This window comes from Mustela putorius, unplaced genomic scaffold (assembly GCF_011764305.1).
Source record: "Mustela putorius furo isolate JIRA1106 unplaced genomic scaffold, ASM1176430v1.1 tig00000083_pilon_pilon_pilon, whole genome shotgun sequence".
In the NCBI taxonomy this organism is placed as follows: Eukaryota; Metazoa; Chordata; class Mammalia; order Carnivora; family Mustelidae; genus Mustela; species Mustela putorius.
The window spans coordinates 33,212,860-33,237,515 of NW_025421273.1; the positions used below are offsets into that span (position 1 = coordinate 33,212,860).

General features: G+C 36.3%; 1 long non-coding RNA gene across 1 annotated transcript in view; it reads right to left on the bottom strand.

Annotated features, from left to right (window-relative positions):
• Positions 1-4,326: 4,326 nt before the first annotated feature.
• LOC123391194 overlaps positions 4,327-24,656 on the bottom strand; it is a 54,631-nt gene continuing 34,301 nt past the window's right edge. The window contains exons 2-4 of the long non-coding RNA XR_006605856.1: positions 16,889-17,044; positions 11,289-11,408; positions 4,327-6,898 (exon numbers count right to left, since the gene is read on the bottom strand). This is a non-coding gene — a long non-coding RNA (uncharacterized LOC123391194). The remainder of the gene's footprint in view (positions 6,899-11,288; positions 11,409-16,888; positions 17,045-24,656) is intronic.

A 24,656-nucleotide genomic window follows, 5' to 3' on the forward strand; every position in this document is an offset into this window, starting at 1 on the left:
CAATACTACTTTCTACTCATTCTGACTTCCTTTCCTTCACCACAGAACTGATCCCAAGGGACTTCTCAATAAACCTCTGGCTCGCAAATATCCATCTCAGAGTATGTTTCCCCTATGGCCAAATTAGGGGTCAGATGGGTTGTTTGTTGCCAAAGACCCTAACTAGTAAAATGTGGAAATGTGTATATTTTTGCTTTAAGTCTTTTAGAAATATGTGCCTGTTTGCATACATACACAGGTACACACATAAGCACATGTATGTTTTTGTTTGCATGTCAAAGAATGAGACACTTGTCTGTTTTTATTGTGAGCCTAGAAAAAAGGTTTGGGCAGGTCTTTGTTTGTCCTGTCTGTGTAACAGATAATGGAGAATTTTAAACTTCATTGGATTTCCCAGTAAATCAAACCATTCTTCTTGTGCATTAACCACATGCTTAAAATATCTTACCAGACACTGTGTAAAGTCCAAGCCGTGGATGACTCAAATTATAACTGGGAGGAAAAAAAATGTATATATTTTTCATCTTATTATTAGTTTTATTTGTAATAATGTATTTATTCTGTATTATGATTAACAGGTACTTTTTCTCATTGTATTCTCATAAAACCATGTGAGCTGGCAAGTATTACCATTTTCCTTTACTGAAGAATGAACCGAGACTTGGTTACATTGATTATCTTGCCTAAGATCACCCACGTGAAAAGTCCCAGAACCAGGTAGCTCCAGTTCCTGGTCTTACACAGAACAAGCCACTTTAAGAATGAGTTTTCAGCCAGCCTTGGAACTTTAGACCCGAATCTGCTACTGGATTGTGGGACATTTTTGTGCAGAGAGTGATGAGGATGAGATATCTGGAGGTTTAAAGGAGAAAATAAAACAAGGAGGCTTTGAAAGACTTAATTCTATGGCCAAATGTGACATCTGCAATGTTGTAGTGTTGGCAGCACCTGACATACAGTAGCTCAGTACATAAATCAAGACAGAAAACTTGAAGCACAGAATCTGCCATAACTAGAGATTATCTGTGGGTCCAGTGCCTAATGGGCCTCAACAACTATTTGTAGAAATTATTAATGAATAAATCTATAGAGGATGTACAGATTCAGCCTGATCTGGCCATCTAGTAAAGTCATAAGTGTTTCAGTTTTTGGAAGAATCAGTCTTAATATACGTGAGGTATTTCCTTGGCATTGATGATGTGAGTCTATTGGTAATGGTCTTCGCTTGAGTCTCAAATGCACAGGGAGTATGCTGCTAAGCTGGGTGTAAGGAAGAGATGTTAGAAATAGATTTATATTATTGGGATATCGTTGGGGAGGACACTCAGTGCTCAGGTATCCAACATCCTGCCTGAGAATAGACCCTCTAAGTGCTACTATAGAGCACTTTCTATACACATGGATTTGTCTTGCCATCACCTCCATGCCTTCATCAAAATAAATCTAAGTATTAACAAACTCACTGACCTGTTCTTTTGATTTACTTTGATTTAACTATAAGATTCTTGAAGGCAACTATAAATCTTGAAGATAATATTTAAGTATGCTATCCCTTTCATATGGTAGTCAATTAGTAAATCTCATTAAGAAGGCCTACAGGCACTGAACTTGGTATTGAATAATTGGAAAAATTCAGATACTAGAGGCCACTGGAATAGGTATTCATGATGGCCAAATGCACAAGTAGGTTTGACCTATACTAAAAATGGCATAGGAAATTATCAGATTAGAAATCATGCAGATGGGAAAGATTTGAGGGAGACAAAATTTAATTAGGGAAACGGAGACCATATTATAGAGGATTTTGATTGTCAGAGAGAGGGTTCAACATAGTTGGCCAAGAGACCCAAAATAGTTATTGGACAGAGAAGAGACCATATTAATTAGGAAACATGTGACCATGCAAGGGAGTTTAAGAAAAAAAAATCATTGGGCGCCTGGGTGGCTCAGTGGGTTAAGCCGCTGCCTTCGGCTCAGGTCATGATCTCAGAGTCCTGGGATCGAGTCCCGCATCGGGCTCTCTGCTCAGCGGAGAGCCTGCTTCCCTCTCTCTCTCTCTCTGTCTGCCTCTCCATCTACTTGTGATTTCTCTCTGTCAAATAAATAAATAAAAATCTTAAAAAAAAAAAAAAAAGCCGTTATTTAAAAAAAAAAAAAAAAAAGAAAAAGAAAAAAAAATCATTTGTTTTTGTTGTTGTTGTTGTTGTTGTTTTAAGATAGATTTACTTGTTTGTTTATTTATTTATTTAATTTATTTATTTTACAGACCGAGAAAGAGGCACAGCAAGAGAAGGAACACATGCAGGGGGAGTGGGAGAGGGAGAAGCAGGCTTCCCACTGATCAGAGAGCCTGATGTGGGGCTTGATCCCAGGGTCCTGGGATCATGACCTGAGCCGAAGGCAGGTGGTTAACCGACTGAGCCACCCAAGTACCCCCATCATTGGTTTTTAAGTAAAATCAGAAAAGAGACAAGAAATAACAGCATAGAACATGTAAATACTATGGAAGTCATTGTTATTTCTGAGGACTGCATTTTATAACATTGAAAAAGCATAATTTTTTTTTCTGTTCTTTAGCATTAAATTCTAAATTTCACTTCACCCTTTTGGAAAACTACAATTCAGTTCAATGAGATTGATTACAATTTTGCAAAGTGTATAAAATCTGCAAAAATATAGAATATACCTCTGACTAATACATCTTCAAAGATAAATCAGAAGAAAGACATGAGACATAGTTATTTAAGGTCTTGAAATGGTTCCAAGGTCCTTAGATTGTCAAATATGAAGCTACCCAATATTTTCTGATTTATGCTCAATTTTTCAAAAAATGTATTTTTGCCTCATGGTTAAGAAAACAAAAACTATGTATTTACAGTGATGACCACTACAATGAGGCTTCAATGATGTGAGATAAAAGTCTCCTTTCATTTTTAGCAGAAAAAAGGCAGATCTGAGATAAGGAGTTCATCTAGTTTATGTTTCGAGGCAATCATATAACTGTTAATTTTGGTTAGTGTAATATTTTGTTGACAATTAAGTCTTAACAATTTATACCATATCCATATAATTTAAAATTTTTCTCTCCAAATGGGTACTCCTGCTTATCTGATGTTTCTTCTCAACACACAGGTATCTATAGCTATTAATCAAAACACCTCTCTCTCCGATTCAAGTACTAACCAGGCTTGACCCTTCTTAGCCGTTTGAGATCAGATGAAATTGAGCATATTTAGAGGGGTATGGCCTTAAATGATGAGCGTTGAGTAGTAAATGGATCCATTGAATTACTATATTGTACGTCTGAAACTAATATAATACCATATATTAACTACACTGGAAATAAAAATAATTCTCTCATGACTTACACTGTGTTCTTTGCTCAATATACCCTATGCAATTCTATGCATAGATGACATGGTGGTGAATTATCTGAGTATAATCTTAAATCTCCGAAGTTTTCTCTTGAGACAAATCATTGAAGAATGCCCTACACATCCTCTATCCTCTATCACCCTGTCCACAGTTAAGTCATTTCAGTACCATTATCAAATATTACCTGACTCAAGACACACTTCTTACATCACTTTCTTCAGAATAAATTTCTCATTTATATTTTCCTCACTCCTATAGCTCTTTGTCTGAATATTTGTTGTACTATTTATATAAACCTGCTTTATATTATTAGCAATTTATAAATAATTACTTCATCTATTACCTTATGAATCCCTGTGATATTAGAGAAGTGGTGATAGCAGATTGATTTTTAATTTATCACAGTGTCTTAGACATCCAACTTGAACATACAAAGCTATCAATAAATCTTTACTGAATTAAATAAAATGTCTTAAAGTCAATTCTAATAATTTTGTTTTGAGAAAAATATTGATTTTGACAAAAATCCTGTCATAGATATGATTTCAAGAAAAATTATGTATGGTGGACAGCAACAGATCCAAATATAATGTCTGTCACTTGATTTGTAACCTTGGCAAAGTTACTTTAGGGACGCAAAACACTGACACTGGATCCAGCTTATTTTTGTTATTTCCCATTTATTAATATGTGATGTTTAGTAATGACCACCTGTATATATTAGTTTTGCTATTGAAAAAATTAGAAAAAACACAATATCTATTTTTTCTTTCTTCATAGATCAACATGAATACCAGAATGAGTGTAACCACAGTACTCTTTTTTTTTTTTTTAAAGATTTTATTTATTTATTTGACAGACAGAGATGACAAGCAGGCAGAGAGGCAGGCAGAGAGAGAGAGGAGGAAGCAGGCTCCCCGCTGAGCAGAGAGCCCGATGTGGGGCTCAATCCCAGGACCGTGGGATCATGAAGGCAGCGGCTGAAGGCAGCGGCTTAACCCACTGAGCCACCCAGGCGCCCCCCACAGTACTCTTATATTTGAAGTTATTGTTAGTACTGTTTCTATTTCATGATCTACTGTGTTAGATTAATACTCCTTGCCTTATCCAAGGAGTATTAACATAATAATTAACATAACAATGATCTCTGAGTGTTTTATAATATGTAAATCATGCTTATGTATATTATCTCAATCCTCATAGTAAACTTGAAAAGTTGACTTTATTTACATACTTAAAAAGCTGGTTATATTTTTTTTCTGAAATCTTGTCTGTGTGTATGTGTGTGTGTGTATGTGTGATTTGTGTTTCCTTCCTTTTGCCATAAAAAATTTATATGGTAACTTCTTTTAATTTTAGTTGTTTTTTTTAAATCCTTAAACATGATACAAATAGTATAGAAACATAACATATAAATAGAAAATATTTATCACAAATTCCTACTTCACACAAAAAAATAAATAGAATGAGTTAGCATCTCAACATAATAGTGAATGGTCATATTTTAGATATTATTATTGAGAAACAACTACTGGACATCTCTTGTGTTTGAGTAACTAGACGTTCTCATATGTATAAAATAACACCTCAATACTGCTCTTGAATATCATCAGAAAACTGCACATTTGCATAAACATATCTTACTAAAAATGTTAGTGTTAATTTTGCTCAAAACTGAAGAATAATTCTAAACCTTTAGGCTTATTCCATATGACATGACATAAACTCAGTAGGGACTCTTCTATTTTCCCATATGACACTGTTAATGGTCTTTGACAAAAGTTTTCAAACACAATCCAAATGATATTCTTTATTTAGCAAAACTGATCACTCATTGCGTAAAACCCTTAATTTCTGAAATATTTAATGCTTTTTTTTTTTCCAACTGGCAAATCAACTTTTAAAATTCTCTTTCTCTGGCTTCTAGGTTCCTTACAAATATCAATCTTATCTTCTATGTTATTGTTCTGGTCTTTCTCATACGGTCATCCCCAACCTAGAAATATTCATTCCAAATGGCCTTGTCTCCAAAACCTTCTTTCTTGTTTCATTTTGTCTGACTCTATTTTGAATCTATTCCTATAGTTGAATTTGTATTCTTTGCATATGTGTTATCAACTTTTATAATCCAAAAAGACTCTCTTAAAGTTTAGGTTTGTAATTTCAACTGTTAGGTATTACCTCAAATTTGCCCCAATGGAAGATTTATCTAAATACATCAAAAAATATATTACTTCTGCTTCAAAAACGCTACTGCCTTTTCAATCCTGATTTCTGTTAATTATATGAACATTACCCTACATATCTTCAATAACATTTCTAATAAATCCTTGACATCAACATCTAATGTTCCTCCGTGATAGGAACTGATCTAATTATATAGATTCTGTCTCCATACTGTATCATGCATTTATTCACTCTTCCATGAATTTTTCTCATCCATTCATCATCCATCAATAATTATTATTCCTTTTTTTCCCATTTAAATAAATCTCATTTACTATATAATGAGACAGAATTACAACAGGTTTCTATACCTCTTTTTGATTGTTATTTGGAACCATCTTAAACCCAATAAACAAATAAATAAATGTTATGAAATAATGATGTTTTTAAACTAACAATAGAAAATAATAACAATCTACAGCATAAAACATATTTCATACCACTTTCAGCAATATCTAATTGATACTGGTCACTTAGGCAGCATGACCAGGACCCAGCAGGCCACCCAGTCCAATATCAACTGTCAGGAGCCTATCTAAGGGCCCAGTGTTGGAGCATGATACCAAAGAGAACACTGACGCCAGCAAGCCCAATTGCATCCCCCAGCAGTCACCACTTGTGCCCCCAGCCATCAACATTCCCAGCTTGACCCTCTCATCACCTCATTTTCATGTGCCATGCTGCCTCTAGTCCATCTGTGTTATAATTGTGGCCATAGCACCATCTTAGCTACAGCCCCATCATGTCCTTGGCCCCAGTGGCTCTCATGGTCTGACTGCCCCCTGGCTCAGCTATCACTTCCATGCTGCTTACCTACACTCACCCAAGATCATTGTGGTACACATGACTCCACTGGCCCCTTACCATGGCACCTTGTCCTCCCCTATGATTGTGCCAACAGCCTTTTTCCCTGCTTCACCTTTGTCACTGGTCCCAGCCCCAGGCACAAAGCCCACTGTCCAACGCTGCCTCCCATGGAAGGCGCACACACCTCCAAGACCCTGAAGACAGAGAAGAGCCTCATGCCTGAGAAGGAGTTCGTGCACAAAGACAAGGCTGGTGTTCTTCAAAATCCAGGTGCCTACATGCAGGATAAGACAGAATGGAAACTGAAAGGGCAGGCTCTACTCTTCAGCCTCCTGCTCACAGATCAGTTCTCTAGCATCACGGAGAAGATTTCTGAAGCTGCAGGCATGCTTGCAGAGAAGGAGAAGCTGTCTTATGAAGGCATCTTCACAAAGGATAGCAACTTGGTGGCTTACTTCAACATGGCCAATGGTGCAGTCATCTGCTGACCCTCGAGGAGAGGAGTAAGCAAAAGAAGTAGGTGAGAGAAAGCTGCTGTCGTGTCCCAGTTGTTTTGCTTCTCTTGTCCCCATGCTCTGCCCCAGACCCAGGAGACCCTGCCTCCAAATTTATTTCCCTCTTACTAAGTTTGGAAATTCAAATTGTCCCACACAGTTTCCTCCCCAGTCCCTCCTAACATTGATAAGAAAGCAGGCTTTCTAAGGACTCTGCTCCCCAGTGGTCTCAAGAATGCCTTTGCATTAGGATCTTGATTTGAGGGGATTCATTTCTTGGCAGCCCATTAGGAAATGTGAGCCCAGGAGTATCTTGCAGGATTGCGTCATAGTGCCAAGTGGCAGCTGGTTGATGAAATATGATTATTATGGTCACTGAGCATTTTGTATCTTGCCATGAGCTGTCTAATAAACCTCTTGAACCCTTCTTGTATAAACAAAATAAAACATGTCATTCTCTAATTGACAAACTTAATGATTTCCTGTTACTTTTCAGCTTAACATAAAAGTCTTACATTGGCAACTCATGGTCTGTAACACTGAGTTAATTTATCTGACCAAATTTGTTTCCTAGCTCACTTGTATATATAATCTATGTTCCTACAAAAGTAGATCATTCACTCTTCCCTGAACAACTCTTGTGAGTCTGTGGTCCTAACAGTGCTCTCTCTAATTCATCGCCACCACCCATCTGCGTCTGTCAAAGCTTATCTCAAATGCCATCCTCTTCAAAGATTGCTTTTGGACTTCCGTTAACACTACCTCTCTTCCTAGATAGTCCTATAAATCCTTATTTTTATATTTCTCTCTGAATTCATTATAATCAAGGATTTCAAACTGAAATTTCAGGAGCTGAATGTTCCCTCAGAGGTGCTCCAGGCATTGCATTAGGGCCAGGGAGAAGAGGATGTGGGTATAGGTTCAAAAAAAATTTTTTTTTAATTGAAGTAAGCATGACATTTATTTTGGAAGACAATGTTTCTATTCCTTGGGAAACTTCTTTTTATTGAGAAGACTTTCTTTTATTTTAGTTATTTTGCACACTCATTTAGCAGGAATGCATTTATATTGCAAACTTGTTAAGAGCAGGAATTATATTGTATTCCCTTTTGCTTCCTACACCCTCCTAGCATCAAACACAACCCCTGAAGGAGGAAAATAACAGAATGTTATATAATCTGTCTATTTTCAGTGAGAAAATTTTCAGTGACTAGGAGAAAAAAAATATATTTCTAAGTACGGATCATGATCCATCTAGGAGAGCTGAGTTGAATCAAAAGACCTTTGTTTTTCAGACTTCACGCAAACAGTAAGTGAGTTAAAATACCAAAGGCTCTTGGAACAGTGTCTTATCTTGTACACAGTAAGAAGTGTATGTGTTAGCTATTATCGTGTTGAACCTATATTTCTACTTAAATAAAGTTAATGTATACTTATACAGTATATTCTATGTTCATTTATCTGTTTGTATTTGTCATCTTTATCCTCCCATCATCTGAGTCCCTTTCCTATGCTTGAGAAACTCTCACCTGGTAAGGACAAAAAGATGACCTCTAATATAGCAGAGAAAAAAGGCTTTGTATTTACACATTCTGCTTGGGCAGGCATGTAATGCAAGCTTAAACAATCAGATGAGTCACTCAGTGGTTTGAAACCGGAGCTAATGATATAAACAAGGGAAGTGGAGAATCTCTTTGGATAGTGGAACCAATGACAGAAGTCCTTGTATATAATATCCAAGGAGAGCTGGTAGTGGCAGGGAAGACTGTAGTAGGTAAGCATGAAGAGCCTCAAATTTATGAATTCATTCAGCTTGGTTCTGGTAGCCTGGCCATCTCTTCTTCCTGATCTTTTTCAGAGCCTATTTCTCTAGTTACCCCAGTGATAAGGTGAACCACCAAATGTGTACTTAAATAATATTTGCATAGCAACTTCATTGAGATATAATTCACATACCATGCAGTTCACTGCCTTAAAGCATATAATTCAATGGTTTTTAGTATATTCACAGAATTGTGCAATAACCATCACATCAATTTTACAGTAGTTTCCATCACCTCAAAAAGAAATCCTGTACCTAATAGCAATCACCTCCGTTGGTTTCTCCCAACTCTAATGCCTCTAGCCTTAGGCATCCACGAAAGCTACTTTCTGTCTCTATGGATTTGTTTATCTTGAATATTCTGTGCTATTTTGTGACTTGCTTCTTTAACTTAGCATAATGTTTCAAAGTTCATCCATGTTGTAGTTGTAGTTAATTCGTTCCATTTTATTGCAAAATAATATGCTATTTGGGGAATATATACCTTATTTTCTATTTATCAGTTAATAGACATTTGGGTTCTTCCCATTTTTGACGGTTAATTTTGAGAATCATCTTTGAGATTTGTCCAGACTCCAAGAGGGCTCATCTCAGCTGCTTTTTACCCCTGTTTTGTCTGGTCGGCTAGCTAGCTTATAGCTTAGTTTGCTACACTGATAGAGTTGCCAAATTCCTTTTAATTGCTTATCACCAAAACCTCTCCTATTTTTGAGATGCCCTTAGATTTTAATTCTCATATTCTGTTGAGAATAAGGTTAATTCTTTTGGAGAGAACTTGAGAATTCTTTGTTCTTTGGCCCCATCTCTCTTGCATGAGCAGAATCTCTGAGATAAGAACAACAGCAATGGTATACTGCTCTCAAAATGACACCCTCCATACCAGCAGGGTGTTCAGGGTGGGTGGCAGCCTCTGATATTCTCTGCTTTCTTCTCTCACAATTTAATTGCCACCCTGAGAGTTTTCTGGGTGTCCTCCAGCTCCAGGGTTCTAGACCTGCTAAGCCTGGGATAGAACCTCCATTGTAGGAGCCCCTAACCTCTCAGAAATATTCACTTGGAGCTCAGCTTCTACTATACAGAGATGAAGGGCCATGGGAAATGCTGGCGTACTGCCACTCTCAAGTTGGCACCATATCCCTTGTTGGGAACCGGGGGTGAAGAAAGTTTCCATCTTCTTAGCAACACATGCCCAGACTGGTGTTTCCCTCATGCTGAGCTCTACGGTGGGGGAAGGTGATGGGGTGAGTGGGATGTACTTGACTGCCACTGAGTCTTGCTATTCTTACCAAGATTTCGTTCGTTTCTTCACTTATTATACGCCTTTGGGACCATTTCGAAAGACTTTCTTTCTTTTTTTTTTTTTTTTTTTTCATGATTTTCACCATTTATGGTTATTTCACTGGGGAGCAGTTTTGCAGAGCTCTTCATACTGCTATTTTGAAGTCATACTCCTCCATATCTTATCAATAAATCCCCTTCCTACTTATACAATCCAAATTTATTTTCATTTGTTGTTGTTGGTATCTCAGAATACTAGCTAAGTATCCCACTGAAGCTCTGTAATCAGATATCCAAATAGAAAGACCCACTGTGGGAGTAGCCTGTACTTCTCACTCTTGAAAAACATGAAAATAGGACGTAAATGCATGTAGAGAATTTAATGAAATTTCACCTGAACCTGCAAAATTTAAGCTCTTTTGATTGCTTTCCTCAGTGACATAGTTTAAACTTATAAAAATGACTATATTTAAAAAAAAAAATTCTCTTAGCCCTTTTACTCTGCAAGTGAATTTATGTAATCTATCCTTAGTTGTATTGAAACTCTTTTTGATGAGGTCAAAATTCAAATGGAATTTTTTCTCAAATTTAACATAGATGGGTATCTGCCTATAATTAAAATCATTTGAGTTAAACTGCATTTAAAATTCTCTAATCCCTTTGAACACATCAGCCCTTAAGTTTGAAAAATATTGTGTAGAAATATCTCTTATATGACAGTTAACATTTATGAAGAATAAAGAAAATGTAATACCATGAGTATTTGTTTATTTCCATATTACAACTCTCATGCCTTAAAATGCCAGGTTTCTCTAAAGAGGACATTGAGGACAAGGTATTTGGGAAATGTTTTCTTAGTGAACAAAATTTGAAGTTAATTGTGAGAAGATTTTGAGGTAGTCTGGGGCACCTGGGTGGTTCAGTTGGTGAAGCAACTGCCTTCTGCTCAGGTCATGATCCTGGAGTTCCTGGATTGGGTCCCACATTGGGCTCACTACTTGGCAGGGAGTCTGATCCTCCCTCTGACCTCTCCCCCCTCATGCTCTCTCTAGCTCAAATAAATAAAATAAAATATATCTGAAATAGTCTGTATTTTCTTCTGATAAAATCATCTTGCTATATAAATGCACACTCATTCTGAACAAAGGATCTGGGTAGAGTGTGAATGTAAAGGGCGGATGCATCTGTCTGTCAATGTTCATCCATCTAGTAACATGTGTCAGAACCCCTTTCCTTTCTAAGGCAGAATAACATTCCATTGCTTATATATGCCGTAGTCTACTTACCATTCACTTGCTGATGGGTTGCTTCCATATTTTAGTTACTGTGAATAATGGATGTTGCTATAAATATGAATATACAAGTGCCTCTTTGAGACCTTGCTTTCCATTCTTTTGAGTATATACCTGCAAATGAAATTGCTAGATTATATAGTAGTTCTCTATTTAATCTTTTGAGAAATCACCAAACTGTTTCCCACAGAAGCTGCACCATTTTGAGTTCCCTCCAGCAGTGTATTAGGGATTCAACTTCTCCACATCCTCAACAAAACTTGTTTTTTTCTGTTTTTGATTTTCATTTTGTTTTATTTTCTTCTTATAGAAGCCATCCTAATAGGTGCAAGGTGGTATCTTCCTGCGGTTTTGTCTTGCATTTCTATAATGATTAACTATAAGCATCTTTTTATATCCTTATTGGCCAATTGTTGTCTTCTTTGGAGATATGTCTATTCCCACATTATAGTATCTTGCATGTGTATAACTCTCTACAAGTGAAGAAATGACTACTTAAAATTCTAGTCCTGATTTTCTGAACAATAGAGTTGTAGAAAAACTTTCCATTACTGGTCTTTACAAGCCAAGAGAAGAAGAAAAATGCATTATTCAATATAGAAGTCTTATATGTAACTCTTATTTGTTTACAGTCTGGGAAACTAGAGGAAACATTGATTGGGAGGCAGAGACCTGGGACCTAGCATTTTTCCCACGCTCATATTTTGAGCATGTCACATCCTCTTTGAGTTTCAACTTCATCATTTGCAAACTTAAATTTTTTACTTTCAGGTTTTTTTAGACCAAATAACTGTAATTATGCCTTTTTAATATTCCAGTTAGTGCTTACTTTTAAATCAACCAGTTCTTAGTAATAAAGAAAATTATGAAATAAGTAGTATATATATAGTAAAAAATATATGTATGTATGTTTATTATATGTGTGTTTGTATATAACATATATATAAAGCATATATATATAATCCTAGCCTTCTCATTTTCTTTTTGTGTATTTAATCTCTCTATTACTTATGTAAAAAAGAACTGCATTTCTTAATTACTTGATCACCATCTTGAGAAGTTTAGCCTGATACAGACTACTAACAAAGGAAAAAACTAAACTTTAAATAAATTATTCTAAATTTACCAAACTTTTCTAGAAGGGAAATGACCATGCATTTTTGCCAGAATATTCTTCAGTGCTCTGTAATGATCTGAAAATGCCCTGTGCCACTAATCAATTCACAAAATAGCACTTTGCACTATTGTAAGAAAGGCATTTTTCTCTTTGTTTGTTTGGTTTTTTTTCTTAAAGATTTTATGAGAGCACAAGTGGTGGGAGGGTCAGAGGGAGAAGCAGACTCCCTGCTGAGTGGAGAGCCTAATGCAGGGCTAAATCCTGGCACTCATGGGATCATGACCTGAGCTTAAGGCAGATGCTTAACTGACTGAGCCACCCAGATGCCCCCACAAAGGTATTTCTATAAAACTGCACTTCAGTTATTTAATGAGTTCATGCATATTTGTTAGATTTTTGTTTTATCTTTTTACAAAAGAAAACAAAATTATTCAACCACTGCTTATCATATCAAATTTTTTTGTGTAAATTATTGCCCGAAGAATGTCTAAATATGCAGACTTTATTAATATTACTGAGCAGTTTTAAGGGAATTACTCTGCTTAAAACATCCTGTTTAGATCATAAATTGTGCAATGTGCCATGAATTTTATATATTTAAATATCCAGCTAATTTTTGTGTTGATTATAGTCATGTAATGTTCTTTACTTCCTGGTCTTTTTTCAAAGTCTGTTAATGTAGAAAGATAGTTTTTAAATAATTATCATGCCGAGCATGTTCCATTAGCAGGATCAAGGTGTTCTGCTGCTGTAATTGAATAATGAGTCTCTTCCGAATTTGTAGAAAAAAATAACCTAATGGAGATTTTTTTAAAAATGTGTTTTTTTTCCAAATACATTTGTCTTAGAACATTGACTCTTATTTCATCTTATTTATATTATATCTGTATAAAATGATATTGAGTATGCCACAAAATTGTCTATGTGGAATTTAAAGGTACACTGAGTATCTCAGTATTTCGATGGTGGTCCACAAAATGCACTGTGACTTCCAGCTCCTAGACCCATTGAATAATTTTAAGAACCACTGATCTAAGTCCAAGAACTTAAGAAAAACAAAGGAAAATTATAAATATGGAAAGATGAAATTAATATTCCTGGCTAATAAACCTCTTTGAGTTTAACATGTGCTAAGCCATTTAGTATAGTGTCACTATACTACATGTTTATTGAGTACCTTTAGCAATTTCACAGTAGGAATTTTTTTTTTTAAAGAACTCTCCATCCAAACAAGTGGATATTAAAGCTTAGTCTCTCCTTATTTGGATGAAAATGCTCCTCATGAAGAACCTTAAAACATTTATAAAAGCTCATTTACCGAAAGCAATGGCAGTTCAAATACTGTACCAAATTTTACTTTAATATTTACATTAAAATACTTTGTTTCTATAGCCATAATGTTGCAGAGGAAGAGATAAAAATTTACTTTCAGTGCTAAGGATAAGAATCTCTGTTTCCAGGATACAGAATTACAATTGAGAGAGAGAGAGAGGAGAAAGAGAGAGAAGGCGGATGGAAGAAAGGGATGAAGGAAGGAAGGGGAAGAAAGACAGGTGTATAGAAGAACACAGGATGGAAGTTCTAGTATAAGAGTCATTATTAGCCATATTACATAATAATGTCTTAATTTTAAAAATTTTTGTTCAGATTTTCACCATTTTTTTCTTTATTAACTTGATTTTGACCCAGTACTGAAACGAATTTAAGAAGATAATGTCATTATTTGCATAATCAAGAAATAGAACATTCTTTCCTCCTTATGTCACTATGCATGCCAAAGATATACTTTGGAAACAGACATCTCTAAAAATCTCCTTACAATAGGGAATGCCAATGACATTAAACATATTTCTGTGTTTGTTTGACATCTAAAATAAAGGCTTCTTTTCAAATCTGGCCTAAGAATTTTTGATAAATTTACTGTTGCTATCTTACAATTAATTTTATTATTAATTAGTAATTTTACTATTAATCAACTCTACCACTTATCCTATCATAGGTTTAAAGTAATTTTAGGTGAAATTGTTCACCTCCTTAACAACAGTTTATGTGTATATTTCTTAGATTTTATCTGAACTTGGTCAAGGATACTTACTCTTGCTTTCCATATGACATAATCTCCCTATGATTGGGAAATTTACAAAGCTAATTACCCAAACTTACAAAGTCTCTTAGGTAAAATAAGCCATTGTCATGGACCTACAGCCCATGAGGAGACTATGGTGTTAAACTCTCTTCCATGAGATAGTTCTTCTAGGGAAGAAGCAGAGATCTTCCCTACACTGTAACCTTTACTATACAGCACGATACAGCTACAGAAAGTCATCGCTGTCTTGCTAAGATGTATTGTTTTTGGTCATGGTGCAAAAAGAGCAATCTGGAAGAGATTAAAATCTGTTTTAAGAAAAATGATGTTAGAGTCCTAAGAAAAACATCCATGAAGCTATTTGACAATTCAATGTTTGAAGGAACAAAATCAGTCACTACCCACATTATTCTTTACCGATAGATTTCCTGCCCCCAAATCCTAACAGGGATCCAGGTTTTCATTAGTTAAAGAGAAACATTATAAAGTGCTACATGTATATATAAAGTGCTCAAACAGTATCCAGTGTACACTTTGTATAATGCTGAAAAACAAGTATCAAACTATCACGTAAAGATGTAAATTGCTTTAAGACATTGCTACTTGGTCTCCAAAATATTAATATGGTTATTAGCAAGTAGTCATTTTACATGCAGGACCATGTTTTCCCTGCCAATTACTTTTCCCATCTGCTTTGCTAAATTTTGTACAGTTTTGTTAATATTTTCTCCACTTTTTCGGCATTCATTGTACTTTAATAGACAAAATAAGGACTAAATATAGAATCACAGTGAAAACATGCTCAGGTGAGAACAATATGGCAGAGAAAGGCTTATCTGGTATATTTTGATACAATGCCTACAACCTGCAAAACACACTTTCCAACTGCCAAGAATTCTCGAGTTTTTCAAATTTTCTATATGTAAGTATAACATTCTACCAATTATACCTAAAATGTAAGTCAAGAGTTTTCTTTCCTATCATTTTGATAAAAATGCAGTTTTATAGGAAATGCATTTTGGGGAAGTAGATGTAAGTATTTTCTACTTGAACATTGTATTGAGACATGTACCTAAGAGAAAATTTGGAGTTTAAAATCCCAGAGATGCTTTATCGGGAAAATGTTTAGTTATAGAGTCTTCAGAGGTCTGTCCAAATTCTTATTTGGCAACAGAAAATTAGCTGATTCTTTTTAGCTTACATATAGTAGAGCCCTCATAAAATTCTAAGTTTTCTCTGCAAGGTGAAGGTCATGAAGACATTTATTTTGTAACTGAAACAGGCAAGGATACAATCTTAAAATATTTGTTCCATATTTCAGAATTCTCAGGTATTTTTTCTGAACAAATGCATTTATGTTGCAGTTGTTTAAACTTACTACCCATCCTTTACATAATTGGTAAAAGAAATACTGGATACCACTGCTTAAAATTTTTAATCAATGTTAATGTTATGGCAAATTCACACATTTTGATTTCACTAAGAGCAGAAACTTCTCTATTCTAGGATTTTAGCCTTATTCCATGATTAATTATTGTGCTATAGCAACACAATAGCTGTTTAGTTTAATTAGCTCTATGGTTTTACAGACAGCTGAATCGAGACCTTCATTTTTCTGCCTGGGATTTATGCCCTTAGAGAGGCAAGCTTTTTCCAGATGAAAGTATTTCTGGCCATCTCAAGAAAAAGAAGATTGAGCCAAGTAAGAACATAAAATGCACATAAAACATTTAATAATTTAATCTTAAAATCTTCAAATGATGATCGAATGAGTGATAGAACTATGTTAACCTTAATTAATAAAGATTTTAATTGAATTAATTTGAGCAAAACAGTTATGTTAGTTGTATTAGGCACAGCATCATCTATATTTAGGGATGTTTGAGAGAGGTAAAAAAAACACAAGTTTTGAATATGCTTTTGGAAAATAGTTATCTATCTATCGAGTATCTTTATTGATGACCCTTTATTGATCATGTATAAGTTACTAAAATAATGCATAAATTATTCTCAGTTCCACAAGTTATTATATATATGAATGGTGATAGAAAGATTATATAAAAACAAACTAATGCTTACAAATATACAGATTATGTATAACTATATTATACACACATACACACATTATACACGCACATATATGTGATCTCCATATGTTATACATTGTAAATAATCTATAATCATACTGATTTAAGCATTAGATTAAGTTTTTATATCATAATTTCATAACCATTCAGTTCTTCTGAAACTTTTGAGTTGAGACCTCCTTTGAAAAAAGTGATGACAGCAATAGACCCTGTTCTCCTTCAGTGTGTTTATGGTTTTAAGTTATTCAAAAATCTTCAACCTCCCCATTTCCAAAGCACATCTATAGAAACTTCAGATTAGTACCTTCCTTGTTGAATCACTTGGGATGCAGGATACAGAGTTTATGGTGTTTCAGGAGTAGGTGTTGGAGATGGCATCGTGCTTCTCAGCATTGAGATTTTGTCACTCGGTTTCCCTGTAGTGTCTCCATAAGGACTTAATCTTGGTCTATAGTGCCACCTTCCAAAAATATATGGCAAAATCAATACTTGTCTTATGCAAACTTAAAAGGGCATAAAATAAAAATTTCCTCCTACAGGCTCCACTCAAGATTTATAATGAATTCTTTTTTTAAACCAGAAACCCTTCCATTCTTTTCCATAACATTGCTAACCAAGGTCACTCTGATTTTCCTTGCTTGCTCTATTAATATTATTTGCTTGGTTATTGTTTTTATTGTACATTAAACAGAACATGTTTAAGTCAATTTGTACTCTTAGATAACTTAAAAATCAGGGTGTGGGCAGTTTCTTAATGTTTTGTCCCCGTATCTGATCTTTGTCTTGCTCTAAAATGCATTCTTTTGTTCTTCCAGCATATTCACTTTCCCCCTTGTCGGTTATTTGCATGGATTTAAAGCATTTCAGCCTCTTGCCAAATCTCTTTTTATCTTAGTTTTTCTCAACCTTAATCTATTTTCCTGTACTAAGTCTGTAATTCTGCCTCCACATTCTTTTATTCCCCATGAACTTATCTCTAATCACAGGCATTTTTTTTTTCCTGCATAAAACCTCCAATACCCTGTGTTACTATTCATTCTGCGTGGTTCTCACAGATTCAGTAGATCAGCATTTATATTAGCATTCTGGACCACACAGTCCCATTTTCCCAACCAGCAGCTCTTCCTATAGGTTTCTCAGCCAAATAAGAGAGAGTGTCTGTACTGAAGTTTGTCACTATTAATATGTGATTTTTTTAGTCATTTGCAGACAATATCATTTGCCACAGGAATAATAAAAATCAAAAGAACAAATTGGAGTAGATTGCAACAATTTGCTCCTTTCCCACCTGAAACATGTGAATAAAGGCCTTGTTGTTTAAAGAAATACATAAAGCAACAATCCAACTCTGACTTTATTTCTTCATTCTGGTTTTAATGGCTTCAGGTTTACCCTCCTGACTGAATTCTCATAGTAGCAACATGCACAGTATATATATGTATACGTATACATATATATGTATACGTATACATATATATTTTATATATATGTATTTTTTTAACCTTTTCCTCTTTCTTTTTTTCTTTCTTTCTTTTGTTTTTTCTTTTTTCCTTAGGACTTTGAGTTTCACCTCATTGCCTAACCTCTCTCCTTTCTCTAAGGAGCAGAGTTCTGAAAACAAAATCCAGCTTGTTAAAATTAGAATCATATATCCTAATGGCAGGGTTTCTTATAAGATAATTCCTTGCTCTTACATCTGCTGGAACTCTGCTGTAGGACCCATGGGGAGATGCTGCAGTGTTCCATTGATGTTCCCAGTGCCACCACTTTGCTGTAGAAGTGTGTCTCGCCTCTCATCCCAGCTACCTCAGAGTATGGGTGGCTTCTGTGGACTTTTCACATTTCCTCTGGCTGTTTCCCCATAGCCTATGCAGTTATAGGGAGGAGGATAAATCCCAAGCACTCTGACTCATCCCCTGGCATACTGAATTTAACGGACTGCGGGTTGTAAATACGGCCATATGGATACAGGCTATGTCTCCACTTTTCCTATCTTACATTATTGATATGTGTGCCCCTAATGCTTTCCTTAGTCAGTTATCTCCCCTCCCTTGATTCTCTCTGTTGGCTTTACCATCTCAGTGGCTTTCTATTTCATTTTTCTTCTCATCTGACTTGGGCTTTAGTGAGTCATTCATTCATTGGTTAGTGCATTCATTCATTCATTCATTCAGTAAACGTTTAACAAACACAGCTGCCTGCACTGTGGGGGAGTACTGAGGATGCAAAAGGAAATAACACAAATGACTCTCACTGGTGAAACAGACTATACAAGGTAAATATATAAGAATTACAGTAATTTATTATTACAACAGGTGTGGAGAAAGAAATAAAATTCAAGATGTGATGGAACATAGAGAATGATGAAAGTGGGGAAGGGAGCCACCTGAGAGTGTATGGGTAGAACAATTCTGCCTACAGATGTCTTTTTTAAAAATTTTTAAAAGATTTTACTTATTTATTGGACAAGAGAGAGAGATCACCAGTAGGCAGAGCAGCAGGCAGAGAGAGAGAGAGAGAGAGGGAAGCAGGCTCCCCGCTGAGCAGAGAGCCTGATGCAGGGCTTGATCCCAGGATCCTGAGATCCTGACCTGAGCCGAAGGCAGAGGTTTAGCCCACTGAGCCACCCAGGTGCCCCCCTACAGATGTCTTTAAAAAAAAAAAAAAACTTCAATGAAGGGTAAATTGAAATATACATGAGATCAGTGTTCTAGAAAAGGTAAGAGAAAGCAAGGGCCCTGTGGTGGAAAAGAGGAGAATTGTTAGAAGAATAGGAAAACCTGAGGGGCGAAGCAAAGTTGTAGCATTGCAGCATGGGAACACAATGCAGATGTTATAAAGATGTCGTAAAGACCTTATGAAATATGAACATGTACAGTATTTTTTAATGATGCTAGGAATCAAAAGAGAGTTATAAACTGGAAGTTCAGTTGGCTGGCTTATGTTTATAACAATTATAGCTGATGAGGTAGTCCAAGGGAGAAATGATGATGTCTTAGACCTGAGTAGTGCTAATGATATTAACAGAAATCGATATTTGGGTGTATTTGTAGGTAAGGCTGATATGTTGTCCTATGGTTCTTTGGGACTTGTCATTCATCCTTCAATGTTACTTGATAATTTTTACATCTTCATAAGATAACCAAATGTTTTACTTTATGTGTAGAATGATCCCAGTTAGGTGTTCAAGTTGTTTCCAGTGACCTGTTTTGTCTGGGCCTAATATAATTATTTAGGAGGGAAGAACAATATTCATGTAGAGCTATTATTAGCAATGGGAAAATCAAATGATAGGCCAATGGGAGATTTGGTTGGTGACAAGAATCCATGACTTAGATTTTACTGCTATATGTATTATACCAACATTTTAAAGAAGATGTAAGTGAATATTGTTAAATAATAATAGATAACCTTGAAAATGACTATAAAATATTTGTCTCTGATATGAAAGATGCTATTGGGGAATCCATTTTAAATATTGCTTTTTTCAATCAAAATAAAGAAAATGTCCCAAGATGTAAAACATGTTCCCTCATGATTCCTTATTATAGAATATAGTATGTAAAAGTTCAGCACAGAGATCAAGCCTCTTCAAAATCTACCCTGCTCACCTTTATTGGTTGTTATTCCTAACACATGGTTTATGCTTTTGCCACATATTTTTAAAAAATATTTTATTTATTTATTTGTGAGAGAGAGTGAGCTGGTAAGAGAGGGTGAGAGGGAGGAGCAGACTCCCCCCTGAGTGGGGAGTCTAATGCAGGATTCGATATTGGGACTCCAAGATCATGACCTGAGCCAAAGGTAGACAATTAGCCCACTGAGCCACCCAGGGGCCCATGCCACACTTGATTTTTAAATTATTCTTTCAATACCTTCTCCCCCTCCCCCCCGGTAAATTACTTATCCTTGCTATTGTCCTTACTTCGAATGTTTTCTTCTTGTTTAGCCAAGTCTAAAATTACTACATCAAGTACCTCTACAAATATAAACTCTGTGAAAATTACCGAGGTCGCCGATGACCTTTCCTCCTACATTCCCATAGCACTTACTACACATGTTTATTTATTTATTTTTTAAAGATTTTATTACTCTATGAAAGAGAGAGAGAGAGAGCCAAGCATAGATAGGGGAAGGAGCAGACGGGGAGGAAGAAGCAGATCCCCCACTGAGCAGGGAGCCTGATGTGGGGCTGGATCCCATGACCCTGGGACAGTGACCTGAGCTGAAGTCAGATAGATGTTAACCAGCTGAGCCACCCAGGCACCCCATATACATGTTCAGTTTGGCAGAGTCTAATTTTTATATAGACACGTTTGTATCTCTTTCTCTTTCACTGTTTAGAAGTTGCTCCTCCGAGCCACTGATACTCGCTTTTTTCCTTTGCACATTGACTGTACAGAGCAGGAGGCTACCAATAAATAGGTGGCAAACTGAATAAAACCCTACTTCACCTTACCGTAATCTAACCACAAACCACAATAATTAAATTAACGTACAGTCTGGGCGAGATACAGGAACCACTGTGCTCTAGTTTCCCTGAGGTGACCCCTCAAGGCAGGCTCCACTTGTAATTCCATAGGGACCATAGTGATGTTTCCATGACATGCGTACATTGTCTTGGTTTCACAAAATAGTGGGTTGCATGCTTTCTACATTTGATCATCACAGAGGCCAAGACCCATAGCAGCTATTTTGCTAGTCGTTCTCCTGCATCATCTCAGCTAATCCCACAACGTCGGTTTATGTGGGTAGTAGCTAATTCCATGCTGGAAAGAGAAAGGAGTTAAGCAACTTTCTTATGCTCTCATAGCAGGGAAATATCATTCTGGATGCGTTTGACCCCAGAGTACATTTTCCTCTGCAATTCCACTGACCAGGAGAAACGCATCATCTTAGAAAGCGATAGGCAGGCATATTAAGTCTCTGTTGCCCACACTAAGAAACAGGGAAGCCCGCGTATACTACTTACCTGCAAACCTGCGGTGTTCAGTAGGTGTTAAAAGGTTTGCTGTTGGCCAACCACTAAGGGGCAGTGATACACAACAATCCGCTCACTGTGGCTCTGAGCAGTGAGTCATGGCAGCTGCGAGTCCATTGCAAGGAAAAGAATTGAATCCTCTTGGTTTTATTTCTCAGTAGAGAACTGGAGCAGAAACAAAGCAAAACACTTTGTCTCCCTCCAGGATCTAGTTATACCTTTTACTAAGACAAACACATCACATTCAATTCTTTTCTCCCACGGCTGATGAGAGAGAAATACATTCAAAGAAGCAGCCAGAGCCGCCAGATTACTCTCACACAAAAATAAACGGTAGCTTTGTTTACAGAACTCTTTCTCATTTTTGCCCACCGCCCTGCGATCATAGAGGCAAGCAAGTTAACATCTAGCCTGAGAAGATATTCTCTTTTCATGGCTGGTGTTTAAGATTTCAAATGGGCTGTAATGTCTGAATGCTCGGCCTCCAGCAATTAGTGTCCTGGTAGCTAATGTTCTCTGAGCTCTATCAGATCCAGGCACTTTGCATAATATCCTCAGATACTGCTTTTACAGTAGGCAAGCTTTGGATGCAGGGAAATTGCTGGTATAAAGGTTAGGGGGGGAATCCTCGCACTAAAGTTGACATGCTGTATTGATCGAGCTTGAAATCCAACCATTCCTGAGACAGATGGGGGAGCTCTGAGACTCTCAATCCAAAAATCGCATCAGCGGCTGCTGATGCCTCTGCATATGCTGACAATAGCTACAGTCTGAAAAGCAGGGTTTACACGCCTGAAATAAATTGTTTTGATTAGAACCTTTAGGAGAGAAAGTCATAAGGTACGGTTTTATTGACTACTTGCCAAACAACACAGACCCATGCACTGTAAGCTTGTTTTGCTCGTGTAAGTCAAGCACCGACTAGGCTTTTATTTTCTCGGGGTGTAATATATTATCATTTACTCTGAATTATTGCGCACATGGCATACGACGAAGCAGAATTAATTCTCAAGTATTGCTGACCTCTGTGTCCATGTCTGTTTGTTTATTACCTTATTTCCTTGCTGCAGGTGTATCCTGCTAATTTTGTGTAATGGAGACTGCTTTGGTGACTTACTAATCTATTAAGAGTTGTGGCCCACAAAGTGAGTTCAAAAAGCTGCCAGTGGACGCCGAAGAAACAAATTGTAGAGAGAATAATCATATAACTAGCTGTATTAATAATGCCTTCTCTCCTTTTTCTACCCTTCTTCCCTGAAGCGTATTTTTTTCTCCTGCAGAGAGCTTCCTCTTAAGCTGTTGCTGTTTTTCAAAAACAAGACAATTCAGTGCAATCAACCAAGCAAAATTTGGACAAATCGTTGTAAAATGCAAAATTAGAAGCCAGCTTTTTTTTTTTTCCTCCTGAAGCTGGACCCGTGTTATATTTTCCCTCAAGAAAGGAATTGATTGTGATCCTCTTTTCCTGACTCCATGCAAGGAGATTACACTTCTTTCTTACTTTCTTAGCCTGTTTATGCAGGTTTCAGAGTTGGCTATTATAGATAGAATTTAGTAGACACAAGGCTTATTGTATTACTACCTGTAATGACACTATCTTGCATCTAGTGCACCTGCATGAAATCAGCATCTTGGCTGAGAGAGAAAATTGTGTGTGCATGTCTCCATACGCAGACTTTTTTGAGAACTAATAAAATGAAAGAAAGGAAACCATATATATTATATCATCTATTTTATTATGGACACTGTATTCCATGTTTTACATGTATCATTTCATTTTATGTCAAATCACCAAAAAAAAAAAAATACAACTAACAAATATATACTGCTATACCTATTAAGGGTAAACTTTGGCTCATCAGTCTTTTGGTATTTACTAATCCCACTACAGTCTAACGTTGTGTCAGTTTAATTAATCAATTAATAAAGTGAATGTAGAACATAATGACTTCCCTCTAGGATTTTATCATCCATTCAAGAGATATGAATCACTGCATTTCATTGTTAGCTATGAAATGCTAAATGTCAAATGATTATTAAAGCAATGTAATAAGATATCAATAAGGGCCAGATATTACTGTTCAAACAGAACAATAATTTATTTCATATAATAAATGCCTATTTAAAAAAGGACATGTAGTAATTAAAATGGCAACCCCAGTATATATGGCTAACATTTGACCAATAGGTCTCCACGTTTCATAAATTGTTCTTAATATGTGCTGACACCACCAGATTCTAAAGTGGTGAGATCCAGGGTCTCAATTTTTAATAACTCATTTGAATGACAAGTTGCCTAGCTTTCAATTTATATGCTGCAGGAGAGCTAAAGGTAGAATTAAATCTGCTAGAATCTGCACCTCGGATTTTTGGGGTTAGCTCTGAAATATAGGACCACAAATTCTGAATTTCATCGTGCAATTTGCCTTATCAGAAACTCACAAATGCTAATTGCAGAATGCCTGTCATTTTGCTAAAATACACCAACACAGTATTGCTGTAATGCATGCCATGGAGATTCTTGTTATTGTTATTACGAAAAAAATAAAAAGATTTTTATATGAAATTTCTTTTTTGTTAAGATTTTATTTATTTGACAGAGACAGTGAGAGAGGGAATACAAGCAGGGGGAGTGGGAGAGGGAAAAGCAGGCTTCTCGCTGAGCAGGGAGCCCGATGCAGGGCTTGATCCCAGAGTCCTGGGATCATGACCTGATCCGAAGGCAGACACTTAATGACTCAGCCACCCAGGCGCCCCTACTTGAAATTTCTAAACATATCTCTATATGCCAGAAATACCAGGTGTGATTTTATGGGGTTCACTTGCCTAGACAACGTCTCTCATTCAGTTATGCCCTGAGAATGTGGGGCTGTTGGATGAAGCAGGAATATGTAGCTCAAGCACACTGCAAGGGTTAAATGCTGTCCCTCTGCTGTCAAGCATCCGGGAGGGTCATAAGCACTGCAGTAAATGGAGCATCATTTATTACCTCTGTCTCTTTCACTGTGTTTTTGAGAGGAAGTATTGGCACTTAGTTTGCAACAGATTTGATCTTCTGTTCTCTGAGGAAATGCTGTCACTGGTATTATTT